This window comes from Heloderma suspectum, chromosome 12 (assembly GCF_057233095.1).
Source record: "Heloderma suspectum isolate Gila_16-S chromosome 12, 16-S_ref, whole genome shotgun sequence".
NCBI lineage: Eukaryota > Metazoa > Chordata > Lepidosauria > Squamata > Helodermatidae > Heloderma > Heloderma suspectum.
Genome location: NC_139469.1, coordinates 25,649,883 through 25,675,802, shown reverse-complemented (window position 1 = coordinate 25,675,802; position 25,920 = coordinate 25,649,883). Strand labels below are relative to the sequence as shown.

The 25,920-nt window shown below is 48.8% G+C and overlaps 1 protein-coding gene across 3 annotated transcripts in view; it reads left to right on the top strand.

Moving 5' to 3' along the window:
* The window catches only part of SEPTIN12 (septin 12), a 129,887-nt gene that overhangs the window by 55,472 nt on the left and 48,495 nt on the right, over positions 1–25,920 (top strand). Inside the window, exon 1 of one of the 3 annotated variants that reach the window (XM_084818844.1) lies at positions 9,327–9,368. The exons of the other annotated variants lie outside the window; for them this stretch is intronic. The gene's annotated coding sequence lies outside the window, so the exon portion shown is untranslated. Of the gene's footprint in view, positions 1–9,326; positions 9,369–25,920 lie in introns of those variants that run through there. 3 annotated transcript variants of the gene reach the window in all.

The window sequence follows — 25,920 nt, the reverse complement described above, 5'->3', positions numbered from 1 at the left end:
ACCCCCCAAAATGTGAAAGTTCCTGGATTTCGGGAACAGGGCCAGGGTGGCTTGAAGAAATCCAGCAAGGAAAAAAAGGGGCTGGATTTCCCCACAACAGTGATCCCTAGCACCCCATGACTATTTTGTGGCCTGCTGCCGCCACCACTGAATTTGTTGCTGTGAGGATGGCTGGCAGCAGCAAAAAATGCCATGATTTTACAAAACAATACGGAACATCAGGAGCGGAAGCAGAACCGCACTCCTCAAAACATCCTGGGAGTGCAAATCGTACGAAGCACTGGCATCATATGGTCAAATTGGCCAGTCCTTGCTAACACTCTTGCTGCCCTATTTTGGGCTAGCAGACATTTCTGGATGGTTTTCAAAGGCAGCCCATGTATTGTGGTAATCCAAACATGAAGTTAACAGAGTCTGGAGAACTGCAGCTAGGCTATCTCTGCGCAGATAGAATGTGCTGCACTACAGACCCTCTCCTAAAGGGGTCCCTTTCCCACATTGTCCGTTTGCTGGTTGCAAACATCTGTGTGGTCCCGGATTGGTGCTGGTTTGGTTGAGTTGCTCAAGAAATTGAGTCTCCGCACATCCCAATATCAACCATCCTGACCCGCAACTCCCAGAGTAGGCGGTGAATCAGAATTTAATCCCCTCTGGCTTTTGAACTTCCCAAATAGTGCAATGCACTTCTCATAGAACCATAGAGTTGGAAGAGATCTCAGAGGTCATTTGGTCTAGCCCCTCCCAAAGCAGGAAATACACAGTCATACCATCTCTAATAGGTGGACTCCCAACCAGTGCTGGCTGGTGACTCCAGTTCAGGAGGGGTAGCAAGTCCATTCTGTGTTTTAGTTACCACAAGGCAAAATTCTAAAGGTGCTATCCAACGTGCTGAACCTTAACCCCCAAAATGGGTTCAGTGCCTTGGGTAGCATCTTTAGAGTGTTGGCTGGTGGTAAATAAAACCCTCTCCTTCATGGATCACTGCCTTGTTGTGGCGAAGGGGCTTGCGTAACTCAGTGAAGCCATAAGCTATGCTGTGCAGGCCACCCAAGACGGACAGGTCATGGCGGAGAGTTCTGACAAAATGTGGTCAACTGGAGAAGGAAATGGCAACCCACTCCAGTATTCTTGCCAAGAAAACCCCATGGAACGTATCACAAGGCTAAAAGAGATGATGCCGGAAGATGAGCCCCTCAGGTCGGAAGGTGTCCAATATACTACTGGGGAAGAGCAGAGAGAATTTCCAAGTAGCGCCAGAAAGAGTGAAGCGGCTCGGCCAAAGCCAAAGGACACTCAGCTGTGGATGTGTCTGGTGGTGAAAAGAAAATCCGATGCTGTAAAGAACAATATTGTTTAGGAACCTGGAATGTAAGATCAATTAATCAAGGTAAGCTGGAGGTGGTCAAACATGAGATGGCAAGATTGAACATCGACATCTTGGGAATCAGCAAACTAAAAGGGACAGGCATGGGCGAATTTAATTCAGGTGACCATTATATCTACTACTGTGGGCAAGAATCCCTTAGAAGAAATGGAGTAGCACTCATAGTCAACAAAAGGGTGGGAAAAGCAGTACTGGGGTACAATCTCAAAAATGACAGAAGGATCTCAGTACGAATCCAAGGCAAACCGTTCAACATCACAGTAATTCAAGTCTATGCCCCAACCACTGAGGCCGAAGAAGCTGAGGTTGATCGGTTCTGTGAAGACCTACAAAACCTTCCACAACTAACACCAAAGAAAGATGTCCTCTTCATCATAGGGGATTGGAATGCTAAAGTAGGAAGTCAAGAAATCACCAGGATAACAGGCAAGCATGGCCTTGGTGTACAAAATGAAGCAGGACAAAGGCTAATAGAGAACACGCTGATCATAGCAAACACTCTTTTCCAACAGCACAAGAGGCGACTCTACACATGGACATCACCAGATGGTCAATATCGAAATCAGATTGATTATGTACTTTGCAGCCAAAGATGGAGAAGCTCTATGCAGTCAGTAAAAACAAGACCTGGAGCTGATTGTTGCTCAGATCATGAGCTTCTTATTGCAAAATTTCGGCTTAAATTGAAGAACATAGGGAAAACCACTAAACCATTCAGGTATGACCTAAATCATGTCTCTTATGAATATACAGTGGAGGTGAGAAATAGATTTAAGGGACTAGACCTGATAGATAGAGTGCCTGAGGAACTATGGATGGAGGTCCGTAACATTGTTCAGGAGGCAGCAACTCAATCCATCCCAAAGAAAAAGAAATGCAAGAAAGCCAAGTGGCTGTCTGATGAGGCTTTACAAGTATGAGGAAAGAAGGGAAGCGAAAATCAAGGGAGAAAGGGGAAGATATATCCAACTGAATGCAGAGTTCCAGAGAATAGCAAGGAGAGACAAGAAGGCCTTCTTAAATGAACAATGCAAAGAAATCGAAGAAAACAACAGAATGGGAAAGACTAGAGATCACTTCAAGAAAATCGGAGGTCTCAAGGGAACGTTTTGTGCAAAGACGGGCATGATAAAGGACAAAGAAGGCAGGGACCTAACAGAAGCAGATGAGATTAAGAAGAGGTGGAAAGAATACACAGAAGAACTATACAGGAAAGATCTGAATGTCCCTGATAGCCATGATAGTGCGGTCACTGAACTTGAGCCGGACATCCTAGAAAGTGAAGTCAAGTTGGCCTTAGGAAGCATTAGTAACAACAAAGCTGGCGGAGATGACAGTCTTCCAGCTGAGCTATTTAAAATCCTAAAAGATGATGCTGTTAAAGTGCTGCACTCAATATACCAACAAATTTGGAACACTCAACAATGGCCACAAGACTGGAAAAGGTCAGTTTACATTCCAGTTCCAAAGAAGGGCAATGCCAAAGAGTGTTCGAACTACCGTACAATTGCGCTCATTTCACATGCCAGCAAGGTGATGCTCAAAATCCTACAAGCTGGGCTTCAGCAGTATGTGAACCAAGAACTACCAGAATTACAAGCTGGGTTTCTAAGAGGCAGAGGAACTAGAGATCAAATCGCCAACATTCGCTGGATCATGGAGAAAGCGAGAGTATTCCGGAAAAACGTCTATTTCTGCTTCATTGACTACGCTAAAGCCTTTGATTGTGTGGATCACAACAAACTGTGGCAAATTCTGAAATAGATGGGAGTACCAGACCACCTTACCTGTCTCCTCAGAAACCTGTACGAGGGACAAGAAGCAACAGTAAGAACCGGACATGGAACAACTGATTGGTTCAAAATTGGGAAAGGAGTACGACAAGGCTGTATACTGTCTCCCTGCTTATTTAATTTATATGCAGAGTACATCATGAGAAACGCCGGGTTGGATGAATCACAGGTCGGAATTAAGATTGCCGGGAGAATTATCAACAACCTCAGATCCGCAGACGATACCACCCTAATGGCAGAAAGCAAAGAGGATCTAAAGAGCCTCTTGCTGAGGGTGAAAGTGAAGTGTGCAAAAGCTGGTGTGAAACTCAACATTAAAAAACTAAAATCATGGCATCTGGCCCCCTCACTTCCTAGCATATAGAAGGGGAAGAAATGGAAGCAGTGACAGATTTTACTTTCTTGGGCTCCAAGATCACCGCAGATGGTGACTGTAGCCATGAAATTAAAAGACGCTTGCTCCTTGGGAGGAAAGCTATGGCAAACCTAGACAGCATAGTGAGAAGCAGAGACATCACCTTGCCGACAAAGGTCCGTCTAATCAAAGCTATGGTTTTCCCAGTAGTAATGTATGGCTGTGAGAGCTGGACTTTAAGGAAGGCTGAGTGCCGAAGAATCGATGCTTTCGAACTGTGGTGCTGGAGAAGACTCTTACGAGTCCCCTGGACAGCAAGGAGGCCAAATCAGTCCATCCTAAAGGAAATCAACCCTGAGTGCTCATTGGAAGGACAGATACTGAAGCTGAAGCTGAAATATTTTGGCCACCTAATGCGAAGAGAAAACTCACTGGAAAAGATCTGACGCTGGGAAAGACTGAAGGCAAAAGGAGAAGGGGACGGCAGAGGATGAGCTGGCTAGATAGCATCACCGATGCAATGAATATGGACTTGAGCACGCTCCGGGAGAGAGCGCAGGACAGGAAGGCCTCATGTGCTATGGTCCACGGGGTCACGAAGAGTCGGACACGACTGAACGACTCAACAACAACAACAACGAAAACCCTGAATGAAATGACCCCCCTCCAGAGCTCGAGTCACCAGCCGCCACTGCATCCAACCCCTGCTTAAAAGCCTCCAATGAAGCCTCTAACTCCACCACCTTCCAAGCAAAGCTGTAGTGGTAAATTTCAAAATGTGGGTGCTTATCATGACAGTCCCCATAGCCACGCCCCCAAAGAGAATCCAAGAATCCAGGCAGCTGGCTTGATCCATATCAACAAACCAGTTCTAGCAGTTTTCATATCCACCAGGAGTGGGTGTTTTGTAAAGCAAATGGCTCTTATTTGCCAGACCCAAACACTTTGCGTTACAACAGGGAGCAATAAATTGTTCCTGGGAGAATTCATTTTTCTACTGGGAAGTTTGCAGCTAAGCTCAGAGGGGGAAAGGAGAGTCTGAAGTGGGCAGAGTGGCAGATTTCAGCATCCTTGCTAATAAAAAAAAGTGGTGATGCTGTGTCCCTCTGAGCCTTAACCTCTGTTACCTATGCACTGTGTGATGAAATACTTCCTTTTGCTCATCCATGAATCACCTTCTTCCCAATGTTTACTCGAAATGCTTTTTCTTGCAATTGGAACCTGTTGGTTCTGGTCCTACCCTCTGGAGCACCAGGAAACAAAGTTGCCCCAGCACCTATGTGACAGACCTTCAAATGTTTGAAGATGGCTGTTATATCACCCCGTAATCATCTCTTCTTCAAGCTAAACATATCCACCTTTCCCTTGTAGAACTTGTTCCCTAGGCCCTCACGTCCTGAGAAAATATGGATCAAAATGCATTTTGAAATGCATTAAATACTTCAGATGCCCCAGAGCATTGTGGGAAATTGTAATAGGTGGCTTGTAGTGAGGGACGTTGGCGAAATCCATGGGGGGGGGGCTGTGAAGTTTGCCAGGTTTTCTTAGGCTCAGCACCCCAGACTTTGCTTCGGTAGCTGCCACGGCACCCAACTTGATCTGCAGCGAGGTGGACCAGTTTGTTGATTTTTTGGAAAATTTGCACGGGGGAGGGTGGTTCTGCAATTTGCACAAACATCTGAGTAATTTGTGCAAATTACAGCCCAATTTGTGCAAATTACAGCCCAATTTGCACAAATCATGGGCCAATGTGCCTAATTTCAACAATTCTGGCCATAACTTGTGCAAATTTGGTCATAGTTGCACAAATGGTAGAACCTTCCAAAAAGTGGCGCACAAAAAAGTTCCTGGAGTTCAGAGAATAGCCCACAGCTCGGCTTGCAGACACAAAGCGAGTCGTACACACTGCAGAACTCTATTGGGGCAAAAAAAAAGACTGGATTTCCCAGTGATGGACATCCCTATTGTACCCACCTGCTACTGGAGGTGGGGGAGAGGAATGAGGATGTGTGGGTCCCAGTAGCTGCCCCAAAGTCTCTGGTGCTGATGCTAGCCTTCCTAAGCCAATTCCTCCCCACCCCCACGACTTCTTTTACGCTTTTTCTTTCGTAAACGTTGGGAGATCCCATCACACTCCTCCTGCATCATGTCTCATTATGTTCTCAGTGAGTCAGTATTCTTTGAACATGATACGGAAATTCTGCTGCCTCTGTCTTTCGCAAGTGATTGAATCACACTCAAGGCAGCAATGGCAGCGGAAGAACATAGGAACCAAAGAAGGGCCCTGATGCTGGATCAGACCAAGTGTCCATCTAGTCCAGCATTCTGTTTACACAGTGGCCAACCAGCTGTCGACCAGGAACTCACAAGCAGGACATGAGTGCAACAGCACCCTCCTTCCCATGTTCCCCAGCAACTGGTGTACATAGGCATACTGCCTCTGATCCTGGAGGTAGCACAAAGACATCAGGACTAGTAGCCATTGATAGCCTTCTCCCCCATGAATTTGTCTAACCCTCTTTTAAAGACATCCAAGTTGGTGGGCATCACTACATCTTGTGGAAGTGAAGTCCATAGTTTAACTATGTGCTGTGTGAAAAAGCCCTTCTTTTTCTCTGTCCTGAATCTCCCACCAATCAGCATCATGGGGTGACCCCATTGGGTTCTAGTATGGAACAGCCCTCCCTTTGTGGAGGCCAATGGGAAGGAGATACGGGCAGAACATGACATCATGCAGAGATGTGGCAGGCAGCCTTACCTGTGTGTGGTGGGTGATTTTGGAGCTCTCAAAGGAGGGAGGCTATAAATTGTGTCACTTTCTTCCTCACCACCTGCACTTTCTGAATGACAGCTTTAAGTACTATGATCTAAATGACAGGTGCTGCTTGCAGAATTAGTGCTCAAACTCTCAGGCAAGGTGCAGGGAAGGGAACCCTTTGCCAGCAGTTGCTTCTTGCAGCAGCCCTACGTTCCTTCTCAGGTGGCCCCTCATGAATTGCCAAAAGAGAGGACATGCATCACCAAAAAAGAGGACACCGACCTGCATAAAATTTGCATATGCTAATTTATCTGTCTTGATGCAAATTTCGGAATAATAATTGTAATTCAAATAGGACTAGAGTATATCTCGCAACGGTGTGGAAGCCCGCCTGCCTGCCTGTTCAGTCTGCTGCCCAGGTGCTGCGGATGGGCAACTTCAAGGCCCAGTTCTTTCTTCTGACGTTTCTTTCTCTGGACTAGACAGCCCTTCAAAGAGAGGACACCTTCAAAATAGAGGACAGTCCTCTTCAAAGAGGACACTTGGCCACCCTAGTTTCCTTCCAGAGTCTCACTGATGCACTTGAAGCTGCCTCGTGACACCATGCTTCACCTCAGAGGACCCCAGTATTCAGACTCCCAGTTTTGAACCTTGGGGTGACCACGGAGTTCACCCTTTCTCCTTGCCATCCTCACTTGCTGGGTACCACACATGCAGTACATGGAGGTGGGAGAATAGATTACACGGCTGGGGGTGGTGTGTGTGTGCAATTTTTGAACATTCCCAGGTGTCCTAAACTCCCTGGAAATAGAAAACAGTTTGAGGAGGCACCTTGGCTCCAGGTTGGAGCCCATGTTTTGCCCTCAGAAGGTCTCCAGTGCAATTCATGGCATCTCCACCCAGTTAAACAAGGGCCAGGTAGCAGGTGATGGGGGGAAAGCCCATCTCCCCCTGGGGCCCTGTAGAACTGCTGTCACTGCCAGTCAAGGGAGACGCTACTGGGCCAAGATCCATCTCAGAAGGCATCTTCTTATATGAAGTAGTATGCTTGGTTTGAGGAGGGGCCATGGCGAAGTTGCAGAGAGCTCCTGCTTTCTATACATAAGGTCTCAGGTTCGATCCGAGTCTAAGGTTGTCCGTTGAGGCCGGCTGGCCCCTGACAGATCCCTGCAATGGACTCAGCTTGGCCTGCATCAGTGGGCCGAGCCACCATAAAGCTCCTGAAATTTGAGAACTTTACCGAGTTTTTTTGTGCAAAATAGCAGCAGGCAGCAACGGCGGGAGTCCCCACTCCTACCTGCCACCATTTTGAGCACACACACCCTGCCGCTGTGTATAGCTGGCTTCTTCTCCCCCTCCTGGGTCCCGGGAAGAGGAGAAGGATCCAGCTGCGCACAGTGGCAGGGTCGCTATGCACATGTCTTTCATTCTCCCCCCGGAAGCAGCGCTCCCCTCTCCTCCTCTTGTCCTGCTGCCAGCACTGTGGTAGCAGGGAGGGGGGAGGACAGCTCCCCTCTCATCCTCTCATCTCCACTACCACCAAGGCAGCAAGGGCAGGAGGATGAATAAGAGGGGCTCCCCTCTCACCCCTGCCCTCGCTGCCACACTGCTGGAAAATCCGCCAGCTGGCCCGACTCGGTGAGGACCAAGTTGAGCCAGCTGGCAGATGACAGACCAGAGTCTAGGGGTGGGGGGGGGGGAAAGCCAGCAAAGCTCACCGAGCTCCACCCCCCAAATGGATTCCTCCAACATCCCAAGCATTTCCAGGTAAATGGGTCAGGTAGCAGGTGATGTGAAAGACCTCAACCCAAGACCCTGGAGAGCTGATGCTACTCCTGGTAGACAACACTGGGATAGATGAGTAAATTCTCTGGCTTGGTATAGCAGGAGTGGGGAACCTCAGGCCTAGGGGCTGAATCCGAGTTTCCGGGCTTCCCCAGAGAGCCGTACCCCCTTCCACTTTCGCTAAACCACTTGCTGGTTTCCTGGCTTTTGTGTACTATTCTAAAAGGTTGAACTGCCTCTCGTAAGGCTTTGTTATAGACAGTAAGAGCTTTAAGCTAAAGTAGGCTTGGATTTGGGGCCCCACCCTTGTTGCCTTTGGCCCCACCCACCTTAACTTCAGCCCCGCCCACCAATGGAAAGCGGCCCCCAAGAGCTTCTCCGAAACTGAATTCAGCCTTCAGGCTGAAAGAGGTTCAACAGCAGGTATAGGAACCTATGATCCTAACTACCACATCAGGAAGAGAGTCCAAAGAAACCCACCCTTTGCCAGTTGTGCTGGTGTTCTATCTGCAAGGAGGGGGGTTGTTTTGCTTGCTTGCTTGCTTGCTTGTGTTATTATAGGGGAGCTTGGGGGGGGGGCATCCAGATGAGGCTTTCATCCTGCAATCAACCTGCCTCATTCATGGAATTTTATGAGGGGTCTCTTGTCTGGATCCCTCATAAAATCCCCACTTGTAACCCTCCCGTGTTTGTCCGGTGCTTCTTCCATCTTTTTTCTTTCCGTAAAAGAAATCAGTTAAGGAGGAAAAGGAGGAGTAGCTGTATCGGGATGATGCTGGGAGCCCTCTGTCTGGACGCACCCTTGAAAAGCGGCATCTCCCACCGGCAGTCTTGGGTAGCAACAGTTGGCTGTATTCGCCTCAGCGTTCAGCCACCGGTTTCTGCTGCTGGGTGGAGGCCGGCAACGGGTCTTGCCCTTGACAGCTTGGACTATCCCCCCCACCCTCCACTGCCACTCTGGTCTCGTGTTTTCCTAGCAACGTTCTCCATACAGCTCAGCATTCTCAGGAGGAAGAAGAAACCACAAGGCAGGAACTGCCAAGTCACTTGCGCCAAGCCCCTTGGCGACTCCGGGACCGAACGCGTGAGAAACAGGCCTGTGCGCCTTTTCTCCCTGTATATCTCCAGACTCACGTTGAGGGCCCTGGACCGCAGACGGCGTTTGTCCTGCTGCAAGAGCTGACTGCCGGAATAACTGTCCCCGCTTCTGAGGTGTGTCTCTTACAGCCTTTGCAGGAGGTGGAGAAAGATTCTGCTCGCTTCTCTCCCTCGGCAGCCTGAGTCTCCTCAAAGGTGTTGGACAACGATCGTTATGCTTTGCTCATGAAAAATCTCTCTGAATTGGGGAGGGGGTCAGTAACTGGATGCATCCAGCCCAAATTTGGCCTCGTGACTAGCTTGCCGTGCCCAGTGCCAACCCTGGGGCAAAAGAGGGGTGTGGAACCAGGGTTGGCTCCAGGTTTGTGGGGGGCCCTGGCAAAATGCCTTCTGGTGGACCACCTCCTATGTTAGCAGGACCTGGAGAACCGCAAGTGATGCCAGCGGCAGGCAGAGGCGAGCAGCAATGCCCTGATCAGTGCCAGAAGGCTTGGATCCACCATTTAAATTTCTCTCCTACAATGCCCCTGACACAGCATCACTCTGGAGCAGGGTGGCAAATTTAAATAGTATCCTTCCCCTCCTGTATTGGGGCTATTGTGGGAAGGAAATTAAAGGTGTGCAGCGCAAGGGGTCTGGGACACGCAATGGCACAGTGGTAGGCCCCACCGGAGCACTGGAACCTCAACAGCTGCCCAAAAGATTGTGTGGGTTGATACTGGGCTTGCATGGGATGAATGCGATCCGTTGCAAGAGGATTTACATTTTGGGTGGGTGGGAGTTGAGATATTGGCCCTCTACCCTTGACGGTTTACAAAGCGTTCCCCCACTCTGACCCCATAATTTTGTTACTACAGCTAATGAGTGAGTTGGACTATAGGATCTAAATACTGAATGTTGATTATCTGGGAACATGAGAACTAGAAACTTGTTTTTTTGTGGGGGGAAGCAGATTCTTGGAATTTTGTGTTGGCAGTTGTGTAGCGAAGGCAGGACTCATGGGGATGCAACACCAGCACTTTTTTATTAGCAGGGATGCTGATGTCATCTGTGTCCCCTTTCAGAATTCCATATTCCTTCTGAGTTCATCCACAGTCCACAGTGTAGCTGAGTGGAATTGAATTTCCCCAGCAACAATGTATTGTTCCCTGCTGTAATGCAAAGTGTTTTGGGGTGGCTGGGTCTTGAATAAGCAATGAAGACCCATCAGCTTTACAAAAGACCTGCTCCTGGTGGAGATGAAAGCTGGTAGAAGTGGTTTGTGGATATGGATTAACACCAGTGCCAGCCTTTTTAGACTGTCCTTGGGGGCGTGGCTCTGGGGGCTGTCATGATGGGCTCCTGCACTTCAACATTTACCATGACACCACTGTGCATGAGCTACTAGCGTGTATTTTTATCGCAAGCCACATTCCACAATTTGTGGATCGTAGTCTTTCTGCTGTTGACCCTTAGCTGCTCATTGTGGCTTATAGCAATGGATACCAGATACTGTATGACTGCTAAATTGAAAGGACCTATTGTGGCATAGATATTGGAGACTATATTTGCTTCTAAATGTATATTTGTTCTCTGGAATTGCCATCCTTTGTCCATCCACGTTTTCTCCTTGTTTTTTCCCTCTTTTCTGAAGTCTCTCGCCTGATTAAGAGATTTGGAGATCTCAAAAACTTGCCTGCAGTTTTGTGCATTTTTGGTTTGTCCTTAGAAGGGTATCGCCTGACTGTGGATTTTGGATTTTCCTTATGGACCAATGTGGTTTACTTTGTTTCATGTGTGAATTGCAATTGGCTGTACATGAGACATTTTATAATATTGTGCTAATGACCATGTCCCAGAAGGAATACGTTATAGACCCACTTATATGTAAATTCTGCAAAGAAAAATGCAACTGAGGTAGGATTTTGTTTCTTCTTGGTAAGGGAATCAGATAAATCTGTTTATTACACATCAGAATTGATTCAGTTTCAGTTTCTTAAAAACAAGCAACAAACCATTTTTGCAATGTTTTCCTAAGGCACACCGCAGCCATTTTGCCACTTGTTAAAAATGCTTTCATTTGATTCATTTGAGAAATGTTTCAATTAAAATGAAATGAAATTTCTAAACCTGCAGTTGGCTTCACTCTGGCCATGGAGGGGTTTACATGTGTGCAGAGAGTTGTAAAAATGCATATAGCTGGGGAGTCCAGTATTTGAATAAGTGGATAAGGGTAGGGAAGACCTGAGAACACAGAGAAGCAAAAGGGCACAGAGAATGACCAGGATATCATAGAATCATAGGGTTGGAAGGGGCCTACAAGACCATCGAGTCCAGCCCGCTGCTCAATGCAGGAAGCCTGATTCCCGGGCGTTCTCCCATCCAAGTACTAACCAGGGCTGACCCTGCTTAGCTTCCAAGATCAAGATCAAGCACATCCAAAGCAGCAAAGGTGTAGAGTGACAAATTACACATCACACACACCTAAAAAAAGATGCAAAAGGGGACACATCTGGATAAAAATTACATATGCTAATTCACATGTATTGATGCAAATCTGGGGAAAAAATATAATTTGAAGAGAAATACAATACATGTAGGGATGCTGGAGAAATCTGCTGTGAACTCAAGAATCCAACCCGTGGGGCCCGCAGCAGACTGGGTCCCCTTACCTCTGCACCCACTGGACTCCGTGTAGGATGGATTCCAGGTTTTAAAAAGACAAGGTCAGCGAATGGCAGATGCCATTCACGGACCTTGGGAAAATCACGGCCGTAAATGGTGTCTTTTACACTATTTGCAGCAGTAAGGCACTTACATCTACAAAAATTGCAGCCGTAAAAGCGCTTTTAGGGCTGCAATTCAAGTAGCTGTAAGTGCTTTACGGCCACAGATGGCATAAAATGCTCCATTTACAGCCATGATTTTCCCAAGATCCGTGAATGGTAGCCACCATCTGCAGACTTTGCCTCTGTAAAACTGGAAAGGCACCCCGTGAAATCTGGCAGGCACGCACAGGGCTCTGGGGAAATCCTGTGTGCCCAAGCAGCCCGGATTTCTCCATGGTGCCCCCCTCGCCCAGACTGAACTTCGAGGGGTTCTCCATCCCTCAATTCATCTCACCAGGTGCCCAAGGAACCTGTCTGCCCGCTCAGTCTGCTATTGAGCTGCTAACCTCCACATGGGCAACTTCAAGGTCCGTCTGCTCTCCCTTTTTATGGTTCTTTATCTGTAAACTGGATGTGGACTGGAAAGGAAAGGGAAAGGTTCCTCCTGTGCAAGCACCGGGTCATTGCTGACTCCTAGAGGGACGCCGCTTGCGCTGGCGTTTTCATGGCAGACTGTAGTGGGGTGGTTTGCCATTGCCTTCCCCAGTCGTGACTACCTTTCCCCCAGCAAGCTGGGTACTCATTTTACCGACCTCGGAAGGATGGAAGGCTGAGTCGACCTGAGCCGGCTACCTGAGACCCGGCTTCCGCTGGGATCGAACTCAGGTCATGGGGAGAGTTTCGGTTGCAATACTGCTGCCTACCACTCTGTGCCACATGAGGCTCTTAGGATGTGGACTAGACAGCCCTTCAAATCAAGGACCGTCCTCTGTAAAGTAGGACACATGGCCACCCTAGGCAAACATAAGAAAGAAAGAAAGAAAGAAAGAAAGAAAGAAAGAAAGAAAGGAAGGAAGGAAGGAAGGAAGGTTCCTCCTGTGCAAGCACCGGGTCATTACTGACCCCTAGAGGGACACCGCTTACGTTGGCATTTTCATGGCAGACTATAGCGGGGTGGTTTGCCATTGCCTTCCCCAAGGCAAACATAACAGTGGTGCAATTTGGTAATCGTAGACTCTGTAATTTTAAGCTTAATTGTAGACTTAATTTAGCAATTTTAGACTTAATTTAACTTAATGGTCTTATGCCACTCCTCTTCAGATAGCAATATGTATTATTTAACTTACTTTAAAATGGTCTATTTCAGTCTTCCCCAATGCTGTTCCCTCCAGTTCTTTTGGACTACAACTCCCATCAGCTCCAGCCAGCATGGCCAAGGGTCAAGGATGATGGGAGTTGTAGTCCAAACTGTCTGGAGGGCGCCTGGTTGGGAAAGGCGGCCCTACTTGTTCTCACAGGTCAACCTGTTTCTGTGCGGGACTTCTTAAATGCTCCTCCATGTAAATCAATCCCTGCACACAGAAAGCCAGCATATGAGGGAGAAGGACGCTAGCCTAAGCTTCGCCCTGACATATGAACTGTCTGTGTGCAGGATGGGAGCCCACTACTTGCATCTTGAAGTGGTACAGCCCAAGTGGTACAGCCCAAGTGGTACAGCCCAAGTGTAACCATACACATAATCAGACCATTGGACCATCTAGCCCAGGGGTGCAAAACCTCTTTCAGGGAAGCTCTCAGGGGCTGCATTCCAGGGGTGGGCATGGCCAAAGGCAAAAATGGTGGGGCCGAACGAAGCCATATTCTGACTTAAAGCCCTTCCTGCCAGTAACCAAGCCTTAGGAGAGGCATTCCAGCCTTTTAGAACTGAGAAAAAGGCCAGGAGAGGGGGTGGGCCCACCTGGGGAATACCGAAGGGCCAGATTTGGCCCCCATGCCTGAGGTTCTGCGCTCCTGATCCAGCCTAATTTTGTTACCCTGACCAGCGGTGGCTGTAGCACTGCTGTTCCTCCTTCCCTGCCACCTGTGATACGTTGACCTGGAGATGCCCAAGATCTGAGCCAGGCAAGAACTGCCTTCTGCATGCAGGCAACCGTCCTGCTACCGAGCCTCCCACAGCCCCTTCCAGTAGACTGGGCCCAAGTGGAATGGGAAGTCTTCTGAAAAGAGAGGGAGTCTAAGCTAAGCAAAGGAAGGTATCGACTGGCAGCACCGAAATGATCGTGCAAAACGCAGGTGTGCAACAACATCGCCTGTCCTCCAATAGCTCCTTCCTCCACCTCAATTTTGGACCCTCAAGAATCGAGAGATCAGCATGCAATTGGGAGATTTTGATGATAATAAATGGGTCGCCTACATTCGCAGCCTACTATGATATTTGTTCAGAAACATTTTTTTGTTTAATTTGGTACATGGTGGATGGAAGGGATATTTACAAAAAAAATATTTTTTTAGTAAAACAAGAAAGCTGTGATTCTTGCAGTGGTTCAGACCTTGGCAATTCCCCTGGGTTGGCTGCAGATCAACTTCTTCCTTTCTTTTCCTGCTAAGAGGGCCAGGGTACTGCCCCCCACCCGGCATCATTCCAGCCTGTTTCCCCCTCGTCTTTAAAATGCAAATAGGCAGTCAGCTTGGGGTGTACCGAGCACGCCCACGCAATCCGGCCAACTTCTTGAAACAGCTCCTGTGTGTGTGTGTGTGTGTGTGTGTTTTCCTTGGAGGAAAGAGGGGATCCCAGGAAAGGGGAGAGGGGGGGAAGGGAGCATGATTACCATGCTGGTCATGTGTTCGAGGCAGCCTGTCTCTCTGTCTCTCTCTCTCTTTCTCTTGGTTGATCCCAACAGGGGAGCTGAGAGAAGGGAGGGGAGTCCTCATCTAGTGCTGGAAGATAGGAGGATGATGGGGATCTGGAGGCAGAGGAGGAGGTGGAGAGGCGCGGATGCCGTACACACTGCTCCCATGGACTAGGGGGCCAAGGGGGACCCTTCGCTGGAGTCCCCGCAGACTTCTTTGGGGCTGAGAGAGAAACAGGAGGTAGGACCTGGATGACAGATGTGGTCTGGAGGGCCCCCGCGAAGGACAGGCAGGCTGGGAGCTGACAGACAAAGAGCTCCAGGAAAACGAGGACCAGCGCAGGATGTTGCCTGGTTTCTCTTTGTCTCCAAGGTCCCTGCTTCCCGGTGGCAGCTTTGCACTCTGGGGGCCATCGGTCCTCTCCTCTTGGATGGCGGAGGTGACCATTGTGCGATGGGATGTTGCCAGCCAGAGCACCTGGGCGGCCTTCTCCACAGCGTGGTTGTTGGGGGGCAGGCGGGGGGCCCTTGTGCTGCTCAGGCCCAGCTAGAGGGCTTTGGTGAGTCGTAGCCTGGCTCTAGGGGGCAAAAGCCCTCGGGAAGGCCACCCAGTCCATGGACATCGTCGTTCCAGGAATAGCGATTTTTTCAAGCGTCACAGAGAAACCCCGGTGGATATGCAGGCTTTCTGGGGGAGTGGTCCTTTCTTTCAACTGTTGGTGTTTCCCCCCCCCCCATCTCTGCTGACTGTCTCATTGCCCTCCCGGACAGCCAAATCACAAGTTAACAATTTTATATATCAGCCTTCCTCATCCTGGCGCCCTCCAGATGTGTTGGACTACAAGCTCTGCTGGCTGGGGGTGATGGGAGTTGTAGTGCCACACATCTGGAGAACGACGGGTTGGGGAAGAGTGATAAATTCAAATCCCATTTCTTAATTTGTGGAGTGCTTCTACAATGTGTGTTTTTTGTCCATGCAAGCGTGTGGTGAGGGGGCAGGCTGTGCTTCTCATTGAAAAGGTTTGGGGAAGAAAGGCTAAGAGAGCGGTGTTCCTCAAAGCAATGCTGTGAGTCCATGGCAGAGGAGATGGCCCTGGAACCCAGTCCCTCTCGAGTCCATGTATGAAATAGAGAACAATTTCCTCTGTGTAGAAATCTAGCCTCTCAGGGACAAGGTTTCTAGTCTAGCCTTCTCCCTGACATGCTAGTTTTTTTAAAAAAAAATGAAAGGATTTTTAAGTTTTTGGTATGGAATTGAATGCTCCTCCATACAAATAACATTAGCAACACTCCATCTATAAAGACACCTAAAGCAGGGAGAAAACCACATTAGAACCCTTCTTCCTGACGTAAGTTTTTGTGTGCAAGGAGTATTGTCTGAAGTGGTTCAGCCTAGGCACAGGTTTGCCCCCTAGCGGTGCCCCCCCCCCCAAATGAAGAGATAGATTTGCATAAAAATTGCATATGCTAATATGTATGGATAGGCACAATTTTAGAAATGATTACTCTGATTTAAATAGAAATACAATGCATCTCACCTTATGGGGAAGACTGTGACCAATTAACCTGTGTGCCCTGCTGCTCTGTAGGCTAACTGGCGATGGGTAACAACTCCAAGGCACCGCCTGCTCTCCCTTCTGATGGTTCTTCCTCTTTAAACCGGACTTGGACCAGACAAGCCTCCAAACAGAGGCTGGCTTCCAATGGGGGACTGTTCTCTGACTGCTCGTCAGATACAGGTCTGCCCTCTGTTAGGTAGGACTTACAGCTGCCCTGTTACCCCATCAGCTAGGACGAGGCCTCCAGCTTCCTTGCTCTCACTCCTTAAGGCAGGGGTGGGCCACTTCTGGGGGTTGGGGGAGTACCCTGCCCCCTCGGAACCCACTGGGGGCTGCACCTCTGCCCCCACCCCCACCCCACCCACATCAAATTGGCCGTCGAAATTGCCACAGCAATTGCAAAAAGTGGCGATTGTGCTTGAAAACCACGCCTTGTTTGGAAACAGGACTTGTTGGGAGTGCGATTCGGCGTCCAAACTAAGTGCCTGTTTCCCACGCACCTTGTTTTCAAGTAAAACTGACGTTCTTTTGGCCAGTTCCACAGCGGCAAATATGGCAGCGATGTGGGGGGGGGCGCGGTTTGCAGTGGAGGCCACAAAAAAGACCATGGGGACCAGCATGTGGTTTGCCTGCTCCTGCCTTAACGGCTGATTGTAGCCTCGTGGCTAAGAGGCTGTGCTGTGAACCAGGAGGTTTTGAGTTCAAATTCACCCCCACCATGAATTCATTATGGGCTTTAGCACCCCACCAACTTCAGCCCCCTTCCCCTCCTGCTCGCCCATCCCCCTCCAGTCAGCAACATGGAGATAATCATATCTGTCTGTCTTACAGGATTACAATGTGATAACGTGCATGAAGCATTTTAGTGCTGAAAGTGCCATATTTAAAGGCGATCTATTATTGTTGTAACCCTGATGGCAAGAGGGAGACGGTTGCTGGTGTAGGGTGTTGAGAGAAAAAAGGGGGGCAGCACCAAACACGAGAGAGAGAGAGAGAGAGAGAGGGGGGGGGCAATGCCTCAAAGTTGTGCTGGGAAGAAAAAATCAATTGCCCACTGCAAATTGGTGAAGGCACAAGAATCCACGTTTTGCATCTTCTCCCAAGACTGGGGGCTCTTATCCAAGGCAATATTAGGATAGCCACTTTTGCATCGCCCAAAAACTGAAATGCATCACCAAAAAAGAGGGTGGTGATTTGCATAAAAATTGCATGCTGATTTATATGTACAGATGCACATCTGGAAATTATTATATAATATAGAAAAATACAGTGCATCTCACCCTAATGTGGAAGACTGTGACCAGGTGACATCTGTGCCTCAGACGTGTTCAGTTGCTCTCCAGGTGCTAACTGTGGATGAGCAGTAATTCTTATGACTCTTTATCTTTAAGCCAGAATTGGACAGGGCAGCTGTTCAAATAGAGAATGCCTTCAAATAGATGGTCCTCTGTAAACGAGGACACATGGCCACCTGAATAGGTACACCTATAAGCAAAGGCACTGGACACGGACCTGCAAACAGCAGCTTTGGGAGTGCGCTCACACATTCAGAATCGCAGTCCACACAGGCCATTCAGTGGATTACACACCCCACAGGGAGAGGGACCCATAGATCGCTTTCAGTGGGTGTATTATGCCTTCGCATCTTTGGCCCTACCTTGTCGAATTTCCAAACATAATGTGGACTTTTCCCACTCATTCAGTGTACACTTGCGGCTGTAATGGGATGTCTTACCTATGTCTGCACTGCCCCATATGCTTGGAACCACCTCCCAGAACACCCGTGTGCTGCCACGTCTCTTCCTCCCTTCAAATCCCTCCTTAACCCACCTCTTCATGAGGCCTTTGGCTCCATCCCCGGGTTCTCATGTCCTACTGCAGCTAAGCTTGTAACTAACAACCTGGGGAGGTGGTGGGCTCTCCCACACTGGAGGCCTTCAAGACGAGGCTGGACAGCCATCTGTCAGGGATGCTCTGACTTGGATTCCTGCATTGAGCAGGGGGTTGGACTCGATGGCCTTGTAGGCCCCTTCCAACCCTACTATTCTATGATTCTATAAACCTAAGCATGTGTGAAAGGAAGCAACAGTATCTTTCTCTGCTATTTACCCCTGCCTCCACCTCAATCTCTTTCCTCGGTTATTTTGCCTGCATCGAATGTTAGATGGTATGCTCCTTGGGGCACTGGACCTGTCCTCTTGTACTCTGTAAAGCATCATGTACACAACTGGCACCATCCAACTATAATAAGCCCAAGTGTCTTTGTAAGCAGAACCAGATTCATGCACATGAACCACAAGGGGATGGTATTTATTTAGTTCCTTTTTATTTTACCCTTCCTCCACAGAGATCAAGTTCTTTCCCTCCTTTTATCCTCACAACAACCCTGTGAGGTAGGTTAGGCCGAGAGATTACAACTGGCCCAAGGTCACCCCTTTGTGGCCGAGTGTGAGGGATTTGAACCCGGGTCTTCTTAGTCCTACTCCAACACCGTGACCCTTACACCGCACTGGCTCAGATAGGTTTGGTTCCAGCCTGGACAACTGGCAACCAGCCAGTCTAAACTCAGTATACCAGCAAACCTGAATGGCGACCCACCACTGTTGCAATAAACTTCCTGCTTTTTCTGCCAACAAAAACAGAGGGGCTCTCCAGATTGCCCAACAGGCCAAAAAAAACCCACATGGCCAGTGGGCTGCGTTGGGCTTGGCGGTGTCACATGTTGATAGGTCATCTTTAGCATGTGAGCAGTTGGCCAAAGGCTACTCTTGAGCCCCAGTGCATAGCAGCCTCTTCTCCATCCGCCAGGAATTCCTGAGGCAGTTGGCATTGGCGGTGCTCCTAGAGAGAATTCCAGGGTTGCTCAGGCAACCCTTGGTCTGGCCCAGGTGTCTCCAGGTGCCACTCCATGCTTCCTGGGACAAGGTGGGCCCCCTCATGAGAACACAGGTGGGTACACCGATATTGTGCTGGTGACACAGGTCAGGAGCTGGGAGAACCAGTATTCAGGCCTGTGAGGCGCACGGCAGGAAGCTCGCCTCGGCCGCCACGAGTGAGCGACAGCCAAGGTGAAGGCAGGCCCCGTGTCCTCCCCAGAGGGAGACATGAGGGCGGCAGCTGAGGCAGGAGATGCTCTGGTGAGTGGATAGCAGCGCCTTCCGTGCCCAGGGGGTACTGACATCATTTTGGGCCATTCACAAGCTGCGCATCTCCATGCTGCTGACAGAGCCTCCCCCACCCCAGCTGCTGCCGCATCTCTCCCTCCAGCAAGGACCTGAGTCCTCGTCTCCCGCGGCTGCTACTTGGGGGCAGCAGCCAAATATTGCCCGCCGTGCCACCCTGTCTACCTTATTGGCAGTGCCAGCTCTAGGTTTCAGAGGGCCCTTGAGCAAGACACCCTGAATGGGCCCCCTCCCTCAGCGAGCCTGCCTCCTCACTGCCATCATCCCCAGTTGCCCTTGCTCCTCCTCCTCTTCCTCACCATTGCCACCCCTTGCTTGCTCGACAGGCAGAGAGCCAGCGGGCAAGTGGGCAGTGGCCTCTCCTACTCTTCCTTCCCATCACCACCATTGTCTGGGCCAGAGTGAGAGGCAGGCAAATAAACAGGCTGCAATGGTGAAAAGGAGAAACAAATCTAGGGGGCTCTTGCCAATGGGCCCCCACTGGGGTATGGGCCCTTTGCAGGTGTCCAGCCATGCCTACCCTTGACGCCAGCCCTGCCTGTTGACCGCATGACCAGGCTCAAAAGCGAAATAGTTCCCTGAGTTGCCACAGTCTAGTCAACGATCTTCCTTAGGGTCCGATGTGGTTAAAATGCAGATTCAGGGAGCCTCGCGAGCAAAAATATCAGGGATATATCCCATGCCAGAATGGATGAAGGCAGTGCTTGGGAAGAGACTCTTAGGTCCTTCCTACCCAAAAGTCGCCAGGTCAAAAGTCCCCTGGCATGGGGGAGAATGGTGCCATTCTAAGCTGTGTGGTTCGTTTACCCATACATTCTTGGAGAAGAGTGGGAAGAAAAACCACGGGGAAGTGTAACACTTTTCTTCAGGGTCTCTAAAGGGGCTCACAGCAAACGCCTTGTACAGAGACAATAAACATCTATCATTTTAATTTCTTAATTAAAAACAATAATAATGCACATGTAACAATTTTACAGGCATAACAATTCACTTATCACCAAAAACAATAAAACAGAGCACAGACGTCCCAAGGTTCTGTCTTTAGCTTGAGTCCACCACAAAAATATAAGTAGAACTTCTCTCTGAAGCTTGATTTTTCTGCTGACTTGAAGAAGGAAAACAGTCTTGTTTTCCCTCCAGTCTCTGGAGGGAAAACAGTCACTCCAGCTCTGCAGCAATCTTCTCAAGCTGGATGAGTCCAATAACACAGGAGCAAACTTTGCAAACTGTCCTTTATATAATATAAAATAATATAAACAAACAAGGAACTTACAGTGTTTGGGGGGGAAATCATGACTCTTAAAAAAAAAAAAAAAATTCAAAAGGAAACCTCCCTACTAGCCTGGGTACTACCAGGGACTTAGAGAGAAGAGAAAGCAAGTTTCTGCCAAACTGCATTTTGGTAATTTCCTAACATGGTGGCCACTCCTTATCTCACTCCCTTACTGAGCATGTGCAGGAATATTCCCCCTCCAAAATACTTTACGGGAAAATATACCGGTGCATTACGGAATCAGCTCCCACGCTGTTCTGAGAACGTACGGATTGCTCCTAACACCTTCTGTCTCCATCCAGAGAAAGTGGAGGAGGGAGAGGGAGACAGTTGCTCGTAAGCCAGAGGAGAGAATTCCCCATCTAGCATGTGCATTCCTGCGTTTCGATCTCCCTCTCCTGCCACCCTGAATCGAAAGGGCAAGGACCTTTGGGAAGCCAGGCCATAGTACCTTTCAGCGGTCAGATTCAACTCCCTGGCTGCTGGTTCCTGACCCCTATTGTAAGGGCCTCCAGACAATCTGCTTTCTCTAGTGACTGCAGTACTTACGCAAGGATCCGAAGGCTAGATGGTCAGGCACCTAAGCGGTGGAGGGCAACCAATTTCCGCATCGAAACATGCTCGTCTAAACACGCCTGCAGGGTTTGTGCAAAAGCAGCAATGGCTGTTTGAAAGTCCTGCGGTAAAAGGTGCACTTTCTCTCAAGTACTTCCCTGTTTCGCTTCTGGGTTTGTGGTGGCTGTTGCTGGGGAAGCTGATGTTTGGATTTCCTGAAGAAATCGGGGGCAGAGCAGGTCGGCCACTGTTGACTCTGTAAAGTAAGAGGAGCCCTGTTGGATCCAGCCAAAGGCCTACCACTTCCAGCATCCCATTCCTAACAGTGGCCAGACAGAAGCCTCCAGGAAGGAGGGTAGCCACTGACACATCGCCAAGCAAGAGGAAATGTGTCACCAAAAAAGCGGACCCCAATTTGCATACCATTTGCATGTTTTATTTATTCATTTATTTCATTTCTATACCACCCAACAGCCAAAGCTTTCTGCACATATACAGGTAGAAATGCGTATGTATCAGTGCAGATTTAGAAATAATAACTGTTATTTAAATAGAAATTAAAAAAAAATCACACCATAGTGGAGAAAAATGATTGGATGCCCTGTGTGTCTGCTCATTCGGCTGTTCAGCTGCTAACTCTTGATGGGCAACTTCAGGGGCCCCTTTTTAGGGTTCTTTGACTTTAAACCAGGCTTGGACTGGACATCTCTTCAAGCAGAGGACACCTTCACATAGAGGGGCTGTCCTCTGATAGCTCTCCAAAGGAGAGGACTGTCCTCTGTAAAGGAGGACACCTGGCCACTCTACCGGAAAGCCCAGAGGCGAGGCATGTAGGTCTCTCCTGTTTGATAGGAAACAGCCATGCCAGAGCTATACTGCCTCTGAATGTGAAGTTCCCCAGAGCCATCCTATGCCATTTTGCTGCCTGAGGGAACGATGGCGCCCTCTCTCCATTCCACTTACAGAAGCTGAGCAGACTGGCTGTTGAATTGTTCAACAAATCTGACGGGGCAGTCTTCCGCCTCGCCTGAGGGCAGCAGGCTAGCTCAGGTTATCGAAGGCAGGCTGCAGCTCTGTCCTCCAGCAGAAGGGCATGACTGCTACTGCTGCCCCCTCCATATCACCAAGCATCTGCCGCCTGAGGCAACTGCCTCACTCTGCCCAGCGGTAGGGCCGGCCCTGAGGTTCCATTTAGCTTTTGTGACCAATAACCGCTGAGAGGCCATCTTGATAGGCCACGTTGAGCACCATCTAAACCCGGGACAACACCTCTGGGCAGCTAATACGGGAATAAGCATTTCCTTTTATTTGTCCTAAACCAACTGCCAATCCATTTCACTGAGTGATCCTGAGTTCTTGAGGAGGGTGGGACTGTAAGAGAGCGGGGAGGGAAATGTCTGGGAATTTCAGAACTAGGTGGTTTCCCAGTGAAATTGAAATAGCAGCCATGACATGAGGGGTTTTCACTAGGTGTTTGTCAGGGGAAATGGCAGCGCTGTCCACCTCTCTTAGCGCCAGGGTTTGGGGAAATGTGGGGATGTGTGAAAATTTCGTTTCTGTTCACAAATTATGTGAGCATGTCCCATTCGCAACCCTGAGCTTGAACACAAGCGGAATCACTTTTTTTGAGAAATTCTGTATTTGCTATCATATTAGAAAAGTGCGTATTTTTAAAAAATACACACTTTGAAATGTGCATTTTTTTTTAAAAAAAAAAAACACATTTTCACACTTTAGTTAATGGGGGAAAATGTACACTTTTGAAAATTACACACAGAAACACCCATTTTTCCCATTCAAAATGTGCACTTTTCTCACCAGCTGAAAACCAGGCCAAAAATGAAAACGGGAGTGAGCCAAAATGAACTTCAAAGTGAATTGCAGAGCAATTTGGTGGCTCAAAAATCGCTGGTTCTCCCAACCCTAGGAAAATGTTGCAGTAACTTTTAGGGATGGCTGTCGCAGGCAAATCTGGCCCTTTTGTGGCTCCATTTTTTCCTAAAATTGCCATTTATGCAAATTGCAGCCATAAATTGCTTGATTTTGTGCAAATTATGCCTGCAATTTGTGGCCACAATTTGCACAAATTACACAAAATTACCGAAATGTGCACAAATGATGCAAATTGCAGCTGCCATTTGCATGAATGGTGATTTTAGGGAGGGACCCAAGAAATTTCCCAGAAATGGCAATTTGGGGGGTGGTAGAAATTCATGACCTGGCCCGACTCAAACAGATTGAGTTGGGCCAACTCATGGATTAGCAAGCCAGAATCCGGGGCGCCGAGCTGCTGAAAGCTCGGTGAACTTCACCCCACCGGATGGATTCCTCCATCATCCCTAGCAACCTTTGGGGGCGTGCAGGATTTCTTCCCCTGACCACTAAGTGACCACAAGCAGCCACCACACGCGCCTGGGATTAAGGGGTAAGGGCCTCCGGGCCAGAGACGGCCCAAGAAGGCTCTCGCTGTGGCGCCTCTCGTGTTGTTCATCCTTTGAGAGGACAAACCTCTGGCAAGATGCCTTCTCCTCCTCATGAACCAGCTGCCATTTGGTGTGAGGGGTCTCTTTCCCTCTGGCGCTTGCATTGTTTGTGGAAAAGCTTCGAGCGGTTGACAGCTACAGGGCTTCCTGCCATCTCCACTTGGCTGCAGAATGGCGTTGTGTGCTTTAAAAAAAAAATCTTTCTGAAGAATTTTCTTCTCTCTGTGTACACCAGGCTGACTGGATTTGGCCTGGCTCGTCTGCTGCTGTGGAAACGGGTCGTGAGGGGCAAGAGAAGGGTGTGTGAGCTGGGCCCATGCCTGGTCCCAGTAGAAGGTGTCAAGGGAGCCTCGTTGATACAAACTCTTTGCATCTCCTCATGGGGACGATAAGGGCAGCATGAGCTTTCAAGGATTGATTGCATATATTGCAATTGTCCTGGATGTTCAGGGACAGTCCCTACTCTTCTGGGTGCCGCCCCTGGAAAATAGCTGGCCCTATTTTTTTTTTCCTTTGGGGGGAGATTTTAGGGGTGGCTTCATGTTGCTAGGGTGTGCACACATGCACCAGAGTTGCCATGACTCGGGTTTCAGACACTTCTTGGGATCTCTGAAATGAAGGGCCAAACTACATGTGAAGCTAGACAGGTCATTAGGAAGCCCATCAAGGTGTTTTTTTTTTTTAATTAATAGCAGATGATAGGTTGGCCACTTACACATGGCCAAAGAAGAGGACAAAAGAAGTCTGTGAGTGGGGCATAGCTGCAGCTTGACTGGTACGGGACATAAAATAGACGTGCACCACGTTGCTTAGGGACATGGATCCATGTAATTGTCTCATGAGTGCTGGAAGTTGTGGGACTTTTTCTGTCTAAACATGCCCTTTTAGCGTTTGGAGGGGCACACGGGGGGGCTGGGGGGACTGCATGTTGCCCTCCCCTGCCTTATCCAGAGTCAGACCATTGTCCCACCCAGCCAAATGCTGAGTGGAAGAAGCTCCCCAAGGCCGCCGACGGAACTTTTTTTCCATCACCTGCTGATACTTTTTCAACTGGCGGCGTCAGGGAGTGAACCTGGGACCTTCTGTGTGCAAAGCATGTCCACTACCATGCTATGTGCAAAACATGTGTGCTACCATGGAGCTACAGCTCCTCAGCCCCCCCACATGCCTTCCCCCTCACCGCCTGGCCAACGTTGCTCAATGTGTTTGAGTTGTAGCTATTCTACAATAGGTCTGTTGCAAGATTAAACTCTGTTCAAACTTCTTCTTTGTCTTCTAAGGGGGAAACTGTTACGCGAGTTTATTTAAGACACGCCCTGCTTGAGATGTGCAGGGGCCAACTGTGGCAGGATAAGGAAAGAAAAAAAGCCTTTGGAATTTTCCAGGGTGGCCATGGGTCCTCCTTTACGAAGAACGGTCCTCCATTTGAAGGTGTCCTCTGTTTGAAGGGCTGTCTAGTCTAAGGGTGGTTTATAGAAAAAGAACCCTGAGAAGAGGGTGCCCAGAGAGGACTTGAAGTAGCACCTGACCGAGCAAGGCACACAGGTCACCTGGTCACAGCCTTCCCCACTACGCTGAGATGTATTATTTAAATGATAGGAATTATTTCCAAATTTACACCTATACATATAAATTAATATATGCAACTTTTTTGCAAATCCTCACTCTCTTTGGCCCTCTTTTTTGGGTGATGAGCAGAGAGGGTTTTTCGCCAGCACACGCTTGTGACCATAAAATGCCGGTGCACGATCAGGTTGGTTGTGTAAATGCAAAGCCTCAGATTGGCCAGAATGCTCATTTGCATGACAAATGCCTCTCTTCCGCTTTGCCTCTTCCACGTGAACAATGGCTGGAAACTCACTGACAACCATATCACAAGAGGGGAACTGGCACTTTCAGCTGGAGAAGGCTTTAAATTAGCCAGGTGGCTATGTCGAATTGGCATGAAAATGCAAAGCTATTGTTTAAAAATTGGGCGGGGGGGGAGAGAACTTCAGTCATGGAGGGGGGTATATTTACATATGTATATACGTAGGTGCGTATTTATAACATTTGCATACTACCCTTGAGTGTAAAGTCCAGAACATTTTATAACAGAGTAATCCCCCACACACACAAATATAAGAACAGTAAATCGAGAACAACAAACAGTGTCAGCTTCGGATTTGAAGTTGGGGGGGGGACGTGGGCAAGATGCCCTCAGCAGGACCCCTTCCTGACTGGACACTCTTCCTTGCCCTTGACTGCCCATTCACTTG